At 34.8% G+C, this 18,739-nt stretch overlaps 1 protein-coding gene across 2 annotated transcripts in view; it reads right to left on the bottom strand.

The window, feature by feature from the left end:
* LOC135086659 (UNC93-like protein) overlaps positions 1–18,739 on the bottom strand; it is an 85,489-nt gene that overhangs the window by 33,144 nt on the left and 33,606 nt on the right. The gene's annotated exons all lie outside the window — the stretch shown is intronic.

Below are 18,739 nucleotides of genomic sequence, written 5' to 3'. Positions count from 1 at the left end.
TCCGGTTTCTACGAGAATAAGCGCCTGGTAACCACTTCTACTGATTTTATGTATAAGCTCCTCGTGCACTTGAATTATTTATAAAAGACTCGACGGCATTAGCTCATGTTCAATGTCAATGTTTTTAGGGCGAAGCACCTATAGCTTTTATTATCTATTACTTCGATTAGCATTAGAACTATGGATGCAATGTTAACGGCTGCAATGATAGTTATGTGTAGCACTTTGTAGTTACTTGTTATGTCCTGTGACCCATCTAGTACTAGGTTTGCGTTGACGCGACGCCCAGTTATACAACCAACAGTACTTTAGTCGGGTAGTAGGTGCACATTTGCACTAACTTTGATAAAAGTACGAGTATTGTTTACGTGTTTCACGTTCTCGTTCACGTTTCAACACATAATCGCCGTTGATTAAAGTATAATTAAATAAATCATCTTACCTACTTGACAGAAACATCACGTTTATTCAAATGCAAGTAAATTATGTTATCATTCACGGTTATTTAAATAATAATGTATTGGCTAATGTTTATCTACAACATTTGTTGAACTTTACTCTAGCCGCCTTTCCAAATAATATGTATCTACGTATGGTTTACTTATGTGTTATCATTATTTTAGTCTATTCTTACTTAAATAGTTACTCCTAGACATTGTTTGTCGTTTCCCTTATTTTTATTGGAAGTAAACGAACGTTTGGCAAACACACTGAGTTATCAATCAATAATATCTCAATATCAACTATGTTACACATTATTCATACTTACGTAGATATAGTAAAATTAAAATCTCATTAATATACGGTCAAAGTATAGTTGGTTTCAACAGAGCGTTACTTGACTTGAGCTCCTAACTTCTGTCGTCGAAAAGAGGACTGAGAAAAATGAAGGCTTGAAATAAACGTTACTAATTAACAGCTTTAGCTGTTGACTGATTAGTGCGATAAACTTATGTGTGCGTGGGCACTGCTAGAACTGAAATCAATGGTTTGAAATCTCTGAACCTCTCCTCCGCCTATTACGAGATATCGCTTGGCCCTTACTACACACAATGAGGTTTATAGACCCATCGTAGTAGACATTTAATACGTTTTACGAATCGTAATATTCACACTTGATCTTGAGCGTTGGAGAAAACATTTCTATCCAGGCCATTGAGCTCAGAAATGAACCTTATTCTGCATTTGAGTATGTCGTAAACTGCTAACTCATAGCATTGGAATTTTGCGTCCGCGAGACTCGAATTTTGTTTAAATGTCAACGCCATATAGTTTTATTATGCAAAGCGTATGTCTGGCATGTAAATAGGACAACAAACAAAGATGTTCGGGAATACGCACGGTAGATTTCGTTGATGTTCGATAAGTTTGAACTAAGTACGTCGTTATATTTATTTCCGTAAAGGTAGGTATTTCCAATTTAATCACGATAAAATTATTATTACGCTTATATGCATCCCGATCTCAGCCTAAGCTCATTCATTACAGCTTGAGCTTTAAAGCTCTATATGAGAATTTTTTATATTTATTTTTACAGGCGTACTATACATACTCGTATATACAATGTATAAGTTTTGACTTTATTTTACAAATCACCGTATTCTTGTTAAATTAATTTTAAATGAAATGTGCGGGAGAGAGGTTTCTTGTAATAGTAATAATATACGTTGTTATCTTTCAAAGAAATTTGCATGCCTGTAAACTAGAAACCTGCACACCCAAGATTCGCAAAGAAAAGCAGCACAGAAAAACTGTTTGTTACGCCAACAACGATCTAGTGAAAGTGAGCGCGGAGCGCGACCGCCTCAGTTTACGAAAGTCTTAACCATTCAATAATATATTATTAAAGTGGACATTTTAAGGAAACTCAGCTATATTTATCATCAGATCGGAATGCAATGTTAGTTAGACTACGCACCAAAAACCGGTTAAAATGAATTTGATTCAACGCGAACCGATAAAAACGGCGTGATCGAGCGCTTACCGCTGCGAACCGGTAGAGGCGAGATCCCGGCCCTTAGCACGTCACTGCGCAAGTGTTTGCAACTCTTTTCATAAGTGATTGTAATTACTGGGGACACAAGGCCACGTCGTTCGTCGAACCGCTACCCGCTGAGAACTCTCCGTCAATCATTATTGCAAGCTATTGAACTGAGAGGCACGGTTCAACTTAATTGATGACACTCATGTATGCGACAAAATAATCCACTTTACATAAGAAACATGATCCTAGAGTCGCTTAAGAAATATCTTATTTTTATAACGTAGATTTTCCTCAATACCTTATAGATTTGTAAATTGTCACCTTAACGCAATAGTCCATTCGTTTTATTTATAGATGGTTTTTATATGAAATTGTAGGCCGAACGTGTCGATAGCCGATTAGAATAAATGTTTTACAATATGAACTGGCACTTGACAAGGTTGAACTTAAGTTTTCCTTTACCAATGGGCGGCGTGCGCGGAATTTCTGATGCGCCAGCTGATCGGTCGCCGCGCCGGTGCCAGTGCCTTACAACAACAAATAAAAAAACTTATTGACTTTACTTCTATTCCGATTGTACATATTTGTATTGTTAAAAACTTAGCCTTTATTTACTACAAAATAATCAAATAATGTTGATCGTAATGAGCTGTCAATTTGTTTGTTTCACAAAATTGATTTTAATTACAATGAATTTCAGATTTATTATTATTTGTTTTTCTAGTGATTAAACAAAATAATAAAAAAACCAGTTATAACTATTAACCGTAGCATATCCACATTCTACACAATTAAACAGACTAATAAAAATGTTTACACCTTGAAATACAGCAATTTTACGGAACGTAAGCTACGAGTAAATCTGCGTGAAAATTGAGGCCTCAATTTTCACGTAATTACAACTGTTGATACACAGACGTATAAATAATGCAATAATCACAATAAAGACGCGCAGGTTCGGTTTAGCGAGGGTCGAGTGCATGCTAATATTCGAGAATTTGACTGGTTTTCGGGTTATTTAAGGTTAATTTCGTTTATACAAGTTGCAAGTAAAATATTTTCATTTTTCGTTTTCATGGTTTGCTTCGTCCCCTCATCATGGTACAGATTTTCCGTCCAGTACAGCCTTTTTGCTGTCATGTTTACTTGTACAGTCAATAGCACATCATTTCCGATACGTGGAATTGTCCCAGCAGTTAATCGTGCTAGCATCAGCTTAACAAATGAAAAAGGCAATGAACAAATAGTTTAATGGCTGTTATTGACACTATGAAAAAGATCAGCAAACAAGATTATTGGCTTTAATAATCATTGTGGCGTAAGATAGAGCATTGTAATAGTAAGTATTATGTGCACTAGAAAATATGATTAAGAAATTCAAAGGAGTCACGAACTTAATTATGTGGAAATTACTGAAGTGAGAGAGAGAGAGAGAGGGAAGACTGAAACAGCCTGAAACCGCCGGCCGGTCAACACAATGTCTGTGAAAATTCATATTAAATGCCGCTGCCCTATAGCCTTCCTCGATTCTGCTAGCTTCAGTCTTTATGAAGACAGAAAATATGAGACTTTTCAGCTTTTCAATCACCGAGAAAGTTTCACCGAATATTTTTAATGACTTTTGGTCCTTATTAATTTCAATGCCTATAATGCGGCAACCAGCAACAGCATCTGACGTTACGAAACCAGACGTCACCATGACGTCTCTCAGTTTTAAAATGTCATAAATATTCATTGACAGGCGTTTATATCGATTATCATAAGTTAGTCACCGCTTTGATTTTGCAAAAATTCACATAACCGAGATCATGCCAGCGGTTATTGGTTTAAGTCAAAGTTTATTTCGTTATTTAATGTAGGTACCTACTCGTGTATAAGTTTATATTTGTTTTGATTTACAATTAACACTGTCGTAGAAAAGAATAACAGAAATGGATTACTTAATCTGAAACCATTATAAAGTTTTCACAATACCGGATAACTTACTAACTGCGACAATGGAGATTCATTTCTATTCTAAGATTCACTTTACAGCTGATTAATGTACTAACGACACATAAACAATTGTTTCCTTTGCTGCTAAATGGACGCACAGCCATTTCCGTATTGCATCAAACGTGATTATGTTCACAATTTGTTAGCAAGAAATATTAATATGAAATTGTGGTAGGCGACAATTTACGTACTATTGCTCATTTGTTTATTTTTATTATTGTTTTACGGAAACTCAGTACGGATGTTACTAGTGTGTTGTCTGCGGATATTGCTTTAAGTATGCTACTAATCTACATGTATTCATGTTCTATAATAATGAATAAAGTTTTATGATAATCACCCATTCTGACATTTATATTATCGTCCTAGAATTTAAAATATACAATATAATAAAGCCTAATATATTATGTGACACCAGGAGACAACACCACGAAGTTCATTTTAATCGCCCGTATTTTTCTCACATTTCAAGGTGCACGAGAACTAATGCAAAATTTATAAACAAACTAATTTAAAATACCGACTATATTTACATAATATACAGTAATTTGTTTTGCAGACTTCCTCTTGTGGAGATCCTCTTATTATGATATTAGGGTCACCGTCGTATATGCCGTTATATTATCTATTTTATATGTTACATGTAAAATACTTTTCTTGCGCAATTATAATCAACGTGTAATAATTTTATATTATGTTACGGTAGATCGACAACGTCATAAACCGCAAATGTATTAATTATTGTGAAGCTTATTAATTACTGCGATTAGTATACATAATTTTGGGTCACAACGCGATTTTAGAGAGGCCTGTTGGAGCCGGTGACTAGCCATGATAGGCATCAATGTACCTATGTATATGTAGCATCATGACGGCCGATAGAGTGCGGTTAGTTTTCGAGGATTTTTTTTTTCAGTTTTCCTTTTAGAAGTTTAGTTGTCGTTAACAAACAGCGTAAGGACATACTGAGGCAGCCCTGAGGTTATTATTGCCGGCCCTGTAAGTCGGCTATTGTATTTTTAATTGCGGCAATTTCCGAGCTATGGAGTCCCATCGCCGTGCGCTCACGCAACGACTATATATAAACTTTCAGGCTTTTTTTATGGTTAATGCCATACAAAATGAACGCTGTCACCGATAAGGAAGATTTTTTTGCACATAGTACTTATCAACGGATAATATTTTTCGATGGTTCAATTGATTGTTTTACCTATCGCTGTTAGAGGGTCAAACAAGCTATCTAACAATTCTAAGCATTTAAAATTATGTAACTTTATGAATTTTAATAATAGCATTTCACAAAAATGTTTACATTCTACAATGAATTACTTTAAGAAACTTAGGTAGGTAATTGTAGTGAATGAAGTGTTCCTCACTTAAAATTGAGTTTAATCGAAATGAACGTTTACTTCGTAGTAATTCTGACCTTGACCTTACCAACCTAATTGTTTCGATTACTGAAGTTGGATTAGACAATTAGTAAAAAATATAGCCAATTTATAGTAACAGCGATAAATAGAGTAGTTAATTCAATTTGGGTGGAAAAAATATAATCAAATTACTGTCACTTGACCACGACCAGATCAACGCGAAGTTCTTAACAATTCTTATTTATCTTCGAGATTCTGAAGCCGTAATGAAATCGAAGCTATCTTTTTGATACACAAAATTGACTTAAAATTATATATATTATTACACTTATTTATTTACTATCTATGTCGTAATAACAAAATAAGTCTGGAAATTGGCCTAGCTTTGTAATTTTTAAACGCTATACAACAAGCAATACCTATACAACTGCACTAAATGTAACAAACGAAGAACCTCGAGATTTTGCGGACATTATTACTAAAATACGTCGCCAAACATATTATGAAATCAAAATATTCCGCAAACATTCCGAAATGATAAATTTAAATATTGATTTGAGGTCATAACGGACGCATCTCGCGTTGTAGACTTGACTGTTGATCGTTTTTGTAAACTGCTTGTTAAAGCAAAATTTTATTATGATCAAGTTCAAGGATTCAAAATTCTGACATTGATCTCAGTTACTAAGGTCTCAGTCTGCTTCCGTTACGGGGTTTGCTGATATTGACATAACAAATTGACATGCAATGTTTCTTTTGTAAAAATGGCCAGAGATGAATCAGGAAGAAAGTATTTCGGGCGTCCCGTTATCAGGAATAACCTCGAAAATCACACAAATCAATATCTCGGTCAAAAGTGGCATTATTTCTTTGACAAACAGGATTTTAACAACATTTATAAATTGTGGAATAACAAAACTTTAAAACAATGGTCGCCATACTGAGTCAGGCGTAGAACATGTCAGAGCAGCGGCTTTTTAATTATGTGCAATTATATGTAATTTTTACAATAAACACGGTATTTTAACGCTGCTCTTACGTAGTAGGAAATGTTAACTAGTTTTAAACTTCAGCTTCTTTTACCCCTTTCAGACATGAAATTTTTTTTAACAAAATTTATGTTTTGTCGGATTTTGTGTAAAATTTGGTCCATAAGGAAGACAAGAAAAATAGTATAAAAATTTTCCGACTTTCCAACTTTTCAGAAAAATACCCGCACTATCGTGCGTGTTAGGACTAATTGCACTATACGCCCGCTCGTGCATAATTAATAAATTAGAGGAAATCCACAAGAAAAGACTCACTTTTTTGGATATTATTATAAAAATTTAATAATAATCAGCTTTTACTTGAATAAAACCATTCCAACTCATGACCATTGAAGTGTTATGAGCTCCTGGTGGAACAATTGGAGATTGTCATAACAAATGTGTTGTATTTCCATTTTAAGAGAGAAAAATCATCAAACACGAATTATTCTGACTCTCTTCTTTTCGTCTTATGATCAGACATGAATTTAAACTTTTTTCGTTGAAAAATACCATTCATTATAATGGTGCTATTTCCAATTAAAGGCAATCGCTGTCAAATTTCTAATAACATGACTGACGCTGGTGAAAAACCTGTCGAAGTATATAAATCTGTGTGGAGGAACCGCTTAATTACTAGTGCACCAACACCCTGCTCTTGCTCAGCAAAAGTTGTACTTGCATCCAAATAAATACTGAAATCAAGCATCAGTCTTCCAGCTGTTAAAAGCCAAATAGAGCAAGGTTCAATTCTAACAACCTGCTTCTGTCAGTAACATAAATACTCATTATACAACAGTTACTCATCTATTTAGTAACTATGAGACACTCTATCCATTTTCTGACAAGCTTTCAAGACTTTGAAGGCAGTTCACAAAAGGTATGTCCTCTAGAGAAGTGGGATGATCATAGGGAACAAAATTCAATAGGCTTCGCAACGTTGCGAATCCTAACGTCTTCAGAATGTCACATATGACTACTTATCGTATATTTAGTCACCAGAACAGATACAACTGGGGAAAGAAAAAAATCCATGTATGAAAGCATACCAAACATTTTATCAGCGGAGGTATTAACGGCTCGCCCAGTTTTTCTCAAGTAGTAGTTATTGAAGCATTTGGCTCCTAGTCTATAAAATTATGGCCAAGGAAGTTTCCAAAGTACTTCATTGGAGTCTTTACAGTCGAATAGATTGACTATCTATCAATATCTTTCATTTATTTTACAGATATGCCCTTTGTCTCCATATCCTAGCCGTTTTCTCTCTTCAATTGGCGTAATACATGGTAAAGTTACTTTTACGGAGAATTAAGCACTACTGGTACTCCCTGATGGCTCTTCAGGCTCAGATCTAGCCAAATCAATAGATTGCTGGCATAAAATAACTTCATTTCATACTATTTCCTTCTTTTGATCTAAATGGTGCAGAAGGTAGCTTTCGTCTGGATTTTTTTAAATGTCTGAGTCATTTTCGTCACCTAATAAGCATAAGATAATGTTTTCTGATAATTAAACTGCTACATCAAAGAGTAAAATTAATAAATGACTATTATTTGAATTAATTATAAAAAAAACATTACGCACGAGCGTGCCGTTTTTCCCCTTAAAAAATAAATTTAAACCGAACTGCTACGATAATGCGTATTACATTTAAGTTAGTTTTAAGTAAGCAATACTATAAATTATTTTAATGGTTTTTCATTTATTTATTAGAATACAATATTTACTTTATAATTAATAACATTTTAACAACAATACTAGCAAAATACTATTTTTTTAAATACGTGCCTCTCCGGGAGTTCGCGCCGAAAAATTCTGACATCTTTCACAATCGCTGTCCGGCGACCAACTGCCCGCAAGAGGGTCCTATTTTTTTTTATTAAAAGTATCATAAAACGCACGGTCGCCGCGTACCGATTTCGTTCCGAAAAACAAAATTTTGCCAAGCAAATTTTTATTTTATGTCAATACGCACGCTTATTTAAGTCAGGTCTGAAAGGGATATACATTGTGAACAAATACACTTGAGTATACGGGACTATTCCCACCTCTCGTTCCCACCACTGCAACTCCTGTGTAGCCAGGATCTACAGCTTGACCGCCACAAAAACCCAACCAATGAAGGTCAAGTTTGTCCCGGGGGAAAGTTAAACTGTCATTGGACCCGCAACGAAATTAATCAGAAGAACATAGGAGGAGTTCGAAATTAAGGTTCGACTTCCCTCCATTGCAAAGCGGATGACAGGTGACAAACAAAGGTTTAAAACCTTTAAGAAAAGATTATGCACCACGGACAATAAATTAAATTAAGGCTTGGTATTTCTTCTAAAGTAGGTATTTCGCGCTGTCAAAATCTGCGCGCGCAATTCTTCGCCGAAAACAGCGCGTCAAAGAGCTCCCGCCACAATTTCCAGCTACACAGTATAGAAATACGCAGTTGGTTAGGTTAGGTTGACTTCCTTCCCTTCAAGCGTCACACTCACAACACTTTCTAATAGAAATCATATCCAAGTTATACAAATTAAAACACCTTTCAGACTTTTTGGGAATATATTCTAGAATCGAATAAATATAAAATATAACTGCAGAAGTAAACACTGTTCAAAGTGGCCGTGGCGTCGCCCGACCTTCTGGAAGTTCTGCGCCGGCTTAAAGAATTTCAAGATTACGTCACCCGACCTATCGGTAGGCCCTTGGGAGCTTGAGCGATTGGAATTTTTTTTTTTGATAAGTTACTCTTAGTAGCGATTATTTAGAGCTTGGATAATAAATTTAATTATAGTTGTTGCAATTCAAGAAGCTTTGCATGTGGTTAATAACATTAATCAGTATAGGTACGCATCAATTTTGTTCAGTCTCTTTGTTTATTAATAAATAAAAATATCATACTAAAATTGCAGAAACATATTTGTTTGTATTGGTCTGGGTGTTTTCTTTCTATAATATGTATGACGTATGTACGGGGTTCTGTACCTATCGAAAATTGCTATAAGCATCACACGCGGTTACCTGCGTACCTCTGTGCACTCATAGGAGTTTACAGAGGTCCCTAGAGTTTGACTTTGAGCTTTGTTTATAGTCATTACGAAGCAGACTGATGGGAAACTGCACTGTCTTGAATTCGAAAGGGTAATTTGACGGTGTTTGGGGAATTCTAGGAATAAATACAGAGTCTCCTCATTGAGATTGAGACATTTCAATTTGAGATTTCACTTGACATTGAACACAATCTGAAATGGAGTTTTCAAACACTTGTAAAAATAAAAAGTTATTAAATCAAAGGCACTAAGTAGTATTGATATCAACTTCGAAGAAAATGACTGCCAAAATTAATTTCTACCCGTTCCACACGTCTTTCATGAATTATATTATGGTATTGTTAAACTAAATTTCAAGTAGTTTGAACCAAGGAATCACTTTGTCCCATACAAACTTTGCCCCCTTTTTTCACCCCCTTCATTTCATGACCCCATTTCGGAAAATCTTTTCTTATGAGATGCCTACGTCATAAAAAGAACACACCTTCCAACTTTCAGGTCTCTACGATATCCGTCAGTAATTTAGGACAAAGCATTTTTATTAGTTGTTCAAAACTCTATCGTTCCAGGTATGTCATTGACAGGAGGGCGCTACTATCTTAATGGGTTATTCATTAGTCCACTTGACATTTCAGAATCGTTTGACTTTAGATACCTAAGCGATTTGATATTCGGAGTCTTTTAATGAAATCAAGTTCTGAAATAACTTGAGGTGTTGTACCCGATCAAGCTTTTCATTGCAGGACAGTTAAATAGTTTTATTATTAGTTTCTTCTCTAAGTCTTAATTTGTCAGAGTAGGTAAAGGCTCCATGAGAGCAAAATTTAGCTTTATAATAGTTTTTAATTTTTTTCTTGAAATATTTGACGCCTTGTAATCTCTTGTAATCTCTCGTTAATATAGGTCCACACAAATAAAGAATGTTTGACTTCGACTTTAATAATTATGCTCTTACATAATTATAAATAAACTAGCTTTCCGCCCGCCGCTTCGCCCGCGTGGAATTTTTTGGTTTTTATATAACTTATTACACTCAGATATATTGTGGCTTTCTATTGGTGAAAGATTTTTTAAAATCAGTTCAGTAGATCCCGAGATTACCCCTTACAATTTAACAAATATACAAACACACAAACTTTACCTCTTTTTAAATTATAGATAGGTAATTTGAAACCCTATTTTGTTTTATTCTTTTTTTTATTTTAAATATTTCACGATCCAAACTAATATTTACTGTAAGTAAATGCTAAATAGTAAATATTAGTTTGGATTGTGAAATATCCTACTAATATTATAAAGGCGAAAGTTTGGATGTCTGGATGTCATGATGTCTGGATGTTTGTTACTCTTTCACGCAAAAACTACTGAACGGATTTTGTTGAAACTTTACAGTATTATTGTTTATAACCCAGATTAACATTATGACGATAATAATATGTGGCAAATAAATTTCAATAAATAAATAAGACGTGTCTAAAAGCGCCATCTATCGTCATTGGTTAAAATCTACAGCACTGGACAAACTACGGTATGACGTTCGTAAATATTCATTCGGGGGAAACCGTGAAACGCCATCTATCAACATGGGTAAAATGAGGTCCACGGGAACGAAGTCGCGGGCGGCCGCTAGTTTATAATAGGTAGCTTTCCCTCCGCAACCTTATTGGTATTCCATGTATGTGTCTTTTAACTGAGTTCTGTTAAACATTTCATGTAAAATTTGTCCAATTATAACTCTATTTACATCTGCATCTGTAAGCAAGGATTCATGTTCTCCAGCCCAGATGCCGAGTAAACAGAATCGTCTTTCAGTGACGTGCAGCTGCCCCTATATTTGACCCACTGACCTAATTTTTTATTATTTATTTGTTTCAGTGTGCTCTTCTAAAGAGTGAAGACGATTGTATGTAGGTACTATTAAAATGTAATTTTAACTTATTGGTTTTGTCTCATATTTGAGGAATGTATCATGAGTAGAGTCTTAGTTTAAAAGGATGCCAACGATTTAAATTTCAATAGGTAGACAAAATTCAGAATTCTTAATTATCAAAAATTTTAGCTTTCTCCAGTAACACTGGTATTATTATACTGTGACTCATCAAAGTCATCATTGTCAAAAATATTGACATATCGAGAACTGTCACGGCCAAAAAACTGGCACGCGTCCGTCCTCCGTAAGCGCCACCGCGCGACTGATTGAGATTGTCCAAGCCGTCATGGGCGATTTTTTCCACATTTTTTAACATAGTAACTAAATAAGACGCAATATAAAAATTTCATCCGTTAAAAGCCCTCAAGTTATTTCTGAACTTTAGTTTAGTAAAAGATTCAGAATCTCAAATCGCTTATTTTAAAAATAAAACCATTATTAGAAAACGAATAGAGGTAACTTTGGGAATTTATTCTATCGAGTCAACTTCATCAAATCGTGTTTCCATCCGTTAATAGCCCTAGAAAATATCCTCAACTATGCCCAAAAAAAATCTTAGCCTTTTATTTTACTGTTTAGTACCTCAAAAATGAAAAATGAAAACCTCATTTTCGCCATTTTCTCTGTTACCTGGCCTTAAGGCCGGGTAAGAAAATGGCGAAAATGAGGTTTTCATTTTTCATTTTTGAGGTACTAAACAGTAAAATAAAAGGCTAAGATTTTTTTTGGACATAGTTGAGGATATTTTCTAGGGCTATTAACGGATGGAAACACGATTTGATGAAGTTGACTCGATAGAATAAATTCCCAAAGTTACCTCTATTCGTTTTCTAATTATGGTTTTATTTTTAAAATAAGCGATTTGAGATTCTGAATCTTTTACTAAACTAAAGTTCAGAAATAACTTGAGGGCTTTTAACGGATGAAATTTTTATTTTGCGTCTTATTTAGTTACTATGTTAAAAAATGTGGAAAAAATCGCCCATGACGGCTTGGACAATCTCAATCAGTCGCGCGGTGGCGCTTACGGAGGACGGACGCGTGCCAGTTTTTTGGCCGTGACAGTTCTCGATTTGTCAATATTTTTGACAATGATGACTTTGATGAGTCACAGTATAATAATACCAGTGTTACTGGAGAAAGCTAAAATTTTTGATAATTAAGAATTCTGAATTTTGTCTACCTATTGAAATTTAAATCGTTGGCATCCTTTTAAGCTAAGACTCTACTCATGATACATTCCTCAAATATGAGACAAAACCAAGCAGTTAAAATTACATTTTAAATAGTACCTATATACAATCGTCTTCACTCTTTAGAAGAGCACACTGACACAAATAAATAATAAAAAATTAGGTCAGTGGGTCAAATATAGGGGCAGCTGCACGTCACTGAAAGACGATTCTGTTTACTCGGCATCTGGGCTGGAGAACATGAATCCTTGCTTACAGATGCAGATGTAAATAGAGTTATAATTGGACAAATTTTACATGAAATGTTTAACAGAACTCAGTTAAAAGACACATACATGGAATACCAATAAGGTTGCGGAGGGAAAGCTACCTATTATAAACTAGCGGCCGCCCGCGACTTCGTTCGCGTGGACCTCGTTTTACCCCCGTTAGATATGATGTTTTACCTCATTTTACCCATGTTGATAGATGGCGTTTCACGGTTTCCCCCGAATGAATATTTACGAACGTCATACCGTAGTTTGTCCAGTGCTGTAGATTTTAACCAATGACGATAGATGGCGCTTTTAGACACGTCTTATTTATTTATTGAAATTTATTTGCCACATATCGTCATAATGTTAATCTGGGTTATAAACAATAATACTGTAAAGTTTCAACAAAATCCGTTCAGTAGTTTTTGCGTGAAAGAGTAACAAACATCCAGACATCATGACATCCAGACATCCAAACTTTCGCCTTTATAATATTAGTAGGATATTTCACAATCCAAACTAATATTTACTACTAGCGGCCGCCCGCGACTTCGTACGCGTGGATCTCGTTTTACCCCCCCTTCATCTATCTTACGCGGTTTAGATTTTTCATACAAATGTCTTTTCCCGCTAACTCCCGTTCCCGTGGGAATTTTGCAATATCCTGTTGTAACTAAGCTTTAAGTTTACTGAGGTACCTGCATGCCAAATTTCAAGCGTCTAACTTAAGCGGTTTAGATTTTTCATACAAAAGGATTTTCCCGCTGATTCGCGTTCCCGTGGGAATTCCTAAGTATCCTATAACCTGCCCAGGAGTATGAAGAATAATTGTACCAAGTTTCGTTAAAATCCGTCAAGTAGTTTTTGTTTCTATAAGGAACATACAGACAGACAGACAGACAGACAGACAGACAGACAGACAGACAAAAATTTTACTGATTGCATTTTTGGCATCAGTATCGATCACTAATCACCCCCTGATAGTTATTTTGAAAATATATTTCATGTACAGAATTGACCTCTCTACAGATTTATTATAAGTATAGATTTAGCATTTACTTACAGTAAATATTAGTTTGGATCGTGAAATATTTAAAATAAAAAAAAGAATAAAACAAAATAGGGTTTCAAATTACCTATCTATAATCTAATATTATAAAGAGGTAAAGTTTGTGTTTGTATATTTGTTAAATTGTAAGGGGTAATCTCGGGATCTACTGAACTGATTTTAAAAAATCTTTCACCAATAGAAAGCCACATTATATCTGAGTGTAATAGGTTATATAAAAACCAAAAAATTCCACGAGGGCGAAGCGGCGGGCGGAAAGCTAGTTTATTTATAATTATGTAAGAGCATAATTATTAAAGTCGAAGTCAAACATTCTTTATTTGTGTGGACCTATATTAACGAGAGATTACAAGAGATTACAAGGCGTCAAATATTTCAAGAAAAAAATTAAAAACTATTATAAACCTAAATTTTGCTCTCATGGAGCCTTTACCTACTCTGACAAATTAAGACTTAGAGAAGAAACTAATAATAAAACTATTTAACTGTCCTGCAATGAAAAGCTTGATCGGGTACAACACCTCAAGTTATTTCAGAACTTGATTTCATTAAAAGACTCCGAATATCAAATCGCTTAGGTATCTAAAGTCAAACGATTCTGAAATGTCAAGTGGCATAAAGTTGGGACTAATGAATAACCCATTAAGATAGTAGCGCCCTCCTGTCAATGACATACCTGGAACGATAGAGTTTTGAACAACTAATAAAAATGCTTTGTCCTAAATGACTGACGGATATCGTAGAGACCTGAAAGTTGGAAGGTGTGTTCTTTTTATGACGTAGGCATCTCATAAGAAAAGATTTTCCGAAATGGGGTCATGAAATGAAGGGGGTGAAAAAAGGGGGCAAAGTTTGTATGGGACAAAGTGATTCCTTGGTTCAATCTACTTGAAATTTAGTTTAACAATACCTTAATATAATTCATGAAAGACGTGTGGAACGGGTAGAAAGTAATTTTGGCAGTCATTTTCTTCGAAGTTGATATCAATACTACTTAGTGCCTTTGATTTAATTACTTTTTATTTTTACAAGTGTTTGAAAAATCCATTTCAGATTGTGTTCAATGTCAAGTGAAATCTCAAATTGAAATGTCTCAATCTCAATGAGGAGACTCTGTATTTATTCCTAGAATTCCCCAAACACCGTCAAATTACCCTTTCGAATTGTGAGTGTGACGCTTGAAGGGAAGGAAGTCAACCTAACTTAACCAACTGCGTATTTCTATACTGTGTAGCTGGAAATTGTGGCGGGAGCTCTTTGACGCGCTGTTTTCGGCGAAGAATTGCGCGCGCAGATTTTGACAGCGCGAAATACCTACTTTAGAAGAAATACCAAGCCTTAAGGGGGCCTATCTTATGAGCAATTAGCAACTACCTGCCAATAATATTTTTCACAAAATCGCTTAAAAGCACGGAAATTTTTCCTTGTCGCGACAAGATCGGTGTAATAAATTGCGGAAACAGATGTATGTTGTATTGAATTAAGCATTATATCACGTTCATGTTTCCAAAGATCACACTCCCACAAGATATGATGGGCAGACTGCTCATGACTGACATCATCAGTGGAACACTCGCAAAAAGGAGACGGAACTAGTTTGAATTCGTGAAGTTTATGTTTAAAGTTGCCATGTCCCGTGAGGAACTGCGACGAGCAATGGTCGATTTCTAACCATCGCCTAGTTAGACGTTCGCGTACATTCGGGAAGAATTTATATAGGTAAGTGTACTTGAGTATAGGCAGGTTTCTACACAATTAAAATACTTTGCCAGACTATTTTTGGTTCAGAATCACCGATGTGGAAAATATTTTTCATGAAAAAACAGATGAATTTTAATAATTTAAATTATTTATAAATAGGCAGTAAAAGATTTTAATGGACAAACAACAAAGCATTCTCAGAAGCCATGAAGTAATTATTTATTAAGTAGGTACCAACTAGTGAGAAATTAACTCCACCAAAGTTAAATTAAACTAAAAGGAGATTGAATAAGGAGTAAATCTTAACAGGAAAAAATACGGCTACTTATTGATCAACAAATCTAAGTACACGATCAACTTTTGCAATTTTTCTACGCGTTAAAGATCGTACTGTTGATGTTGGCCAACACACTGAAACTGAAGCTCATAGTATCTAAATAGTCCTTACTACAGAATACCTACCTACATACATAGACTTTTCTGTGCAAACTGAGTCCTTGCTTAGTGATCCCAAAGTTACTTCGCTTGTCAATTAAAGATAGTCTTGCAGTCTTCATGTAGCATCGCAAACCCTCAGCAGTGTTTAAGATTAGGTCGAATAGTGATCAATGAAGACAATAATTTGAAATAACCCATGAAAACTTGTGTACATAATATTGACGTCAAAAATTATACTAATATTGATGTAAATATGAAGAGGAGTATCTTTATATCTTATATTTAAAACGAGAATAGAATTGATAAGCTTCTTATATCTAGTTAGTACTATGCATTATCTAGCTTACCGACTCATAACAGACTCGTGGATCTCAACTCAGAAGATCATAGAGATATACTGTTTACTTGTTTAAACAGGAAAACCAATTAAATGGTTGAAGATGTGTTATTAAATAAAATAATTATTGTAATTTTAGCGTAATCAAAACGTCACGCGCCTTTATGAATGGGCTCTGCCATCCGTGAAACTATTAACCTGACTGAAACTTGTACTAACAACATGCGGCCATTCAAGAGGAATGAGTGACATCATTATCTTTATCAACAACGTTGTTACTAGTGTTAGGCTGAGTTGCACCACCTAACTTTGACTGTAACTACATATAACGATAACCGGTGTTTTGTGTACGGTGTTTGACAGATTTTATTGTCGTTTGTTAAAATTTAAGTAAGATGGATTATAACGTAACTATTTCGACCTGCATACAGACGTCAGTGACTAGCTGATTGATTCTAATTTACATACATTCTAATAATAATAAATGGACCTTTAGAATCATTTTCGAACAATAGCTGATCAAACTTGTTTAATAACCTAAAATTGTTTAGATTTACCGTTCTATCAATGCGTGCCAAAATTTTAAATAAATGACCGTGACTGTTCGCAGTTAATCCACATAAGTAGACACTGTACATACATACCAATACCATGGACAATGTAACCGGAATATAGCCGTACTTGCTTGCTTTTTTATAACATTTTTTGTCGAGGATAACTAGTCGATAACCTCTTCCTGCCCTACCTTTTTCTAGTAACGTCGTATAGGGCACAAATATGAGAGAAATTGCATCGCAGTTTACCAACTGATATTTTCAATCTCTTCCGCAGTCCGCAAACGTTTTTCAATGAACCAGCCTTCATCGATCGTTATGTGAACGCCTAAAGACGTACGGTTAATGATAACAAATTGACATGCAATTCCAAATGATCATTTTGCAATAATGTATGTCACATACTCAATTGGAATATTTACTGGCATGTATAATAATCTCTTTTGAATGAGGTGCATGTGTCGCTGCGGTATCCTTTAATTTAAAGATATATTTTGATGCTTGTATTTATTAAGTTTAGTCGTTTCGCACCACGAGTGATTCCGACCGCGGTGTGATTCGCCTGAGTGCTCTTTTTGAAAGAAACCTTTCACACCATGGTGTGAATCGCCTAGGAATAAAACTAGTTTATGACTTTTTGACAGTACCTAGTTCAGATTCGCCTCACGAAAACGAGGATTGTGACACACCGCGGTCTGAATCGACCCAATTCAAATGATTCCTTGAGCCATTCGCACAGTTTCAAGTGATACAGTGCGAAAAGATAGTTTTTGGGCGTTTCGCACCGTGGCCCGAATCACTTGTGGTGTAAACTGATTAAAGACCTTAAAATCTCACGGAAATAGCGAAACAAAAATAATTATCGAAGTTTTGTACTGTTTATAGAGTTAGAAACCAATTGAAGTGGAAAAACAGTGTGTATCAAGGTTACTGTCCCCGAGAGAGTTGCCTAGAAGACACAATATTGCTGCAAAAGTAAACCTTCACCAAAGACTCCTTTGGAATGCCGATTTCTTCTTATTTTGCAAATGTGCAAGCAAACAGTGGGTCGGGTGATATTGTTACAAATATTAACAAGTTACTACAACGACGCGATCTTTGATACGACTACATAATATTAATATTATACAAATGAGTTGGATTAAATCGATAAATTTAAAATTAGCAAAGTTATAATGATTTTGTCTATAACCGATATAAGCAATAATAATGTTGCAAATGCTGAGTCTAAAAGTTTTTCTACAATAGAGCGCTTAGGAGATGTAGAGCTATATAATCTATGATAAATAGATGTAGATTAGAAAAAATACGAGGTTTTCTACATAATAAAAAGGTGTTACCTACGATGCCCTTTTCCATAGATACCTACTTACTTACGTAGTCAATGTAAAAATTGCAGTAAAAAGAACATAGAATCAAGCTAGAAACTGGATATGAATCGTCACATAGCTAGTTTTAACTGTTTTATTTTATTTTTAACTGCTATTAATAACTACGTAAACCTGTTCGGTCGCAAAGTATAAAACGCTTGCGCGTTTGTAATACTATTGAAATTAAAAATAATATTCTTTGTATACGTATGATTTTAAGAATAGAATTATAACCAGTTCTAAGCTTTTATACTTCTGGTGATCTTTCGATTTGTCTGGTTCATCCTAGTGAAAAACTTGATGTTAACGAAGACTTAACAATAGACATTATGATAGACCACAAAATAGAATTATTTTTACCTTGAGTTGTCATAAGAGGAGTTTTTTTTTTTAAGGTAATATACGAGTAGGTAGATAAAGCTACCGATTTGGCCTAGTGCATAAGAATACTACCACGCGTCCACGCCAGAAGTTTAAG

The sequence above is a fragment of the Ostrinia nubilalis genome, chromosome Z (assembly GCF_963855985.1).
Source record: "Ostrinia nubilalis chromosome Z, ilOstNubi1.1, whole genome shotgun sequence".
In the NCBI taxonomy this organism is placed as follows: Eukaryota; Metazoa; Arthropoda; class Insecta; order Lepidoptera; family Crambidae; genus Ostrinia; species Ostrinia nubilalis.
This window is presented reverse-complemented; position numbering and strand designations above follow the sequence as displayed.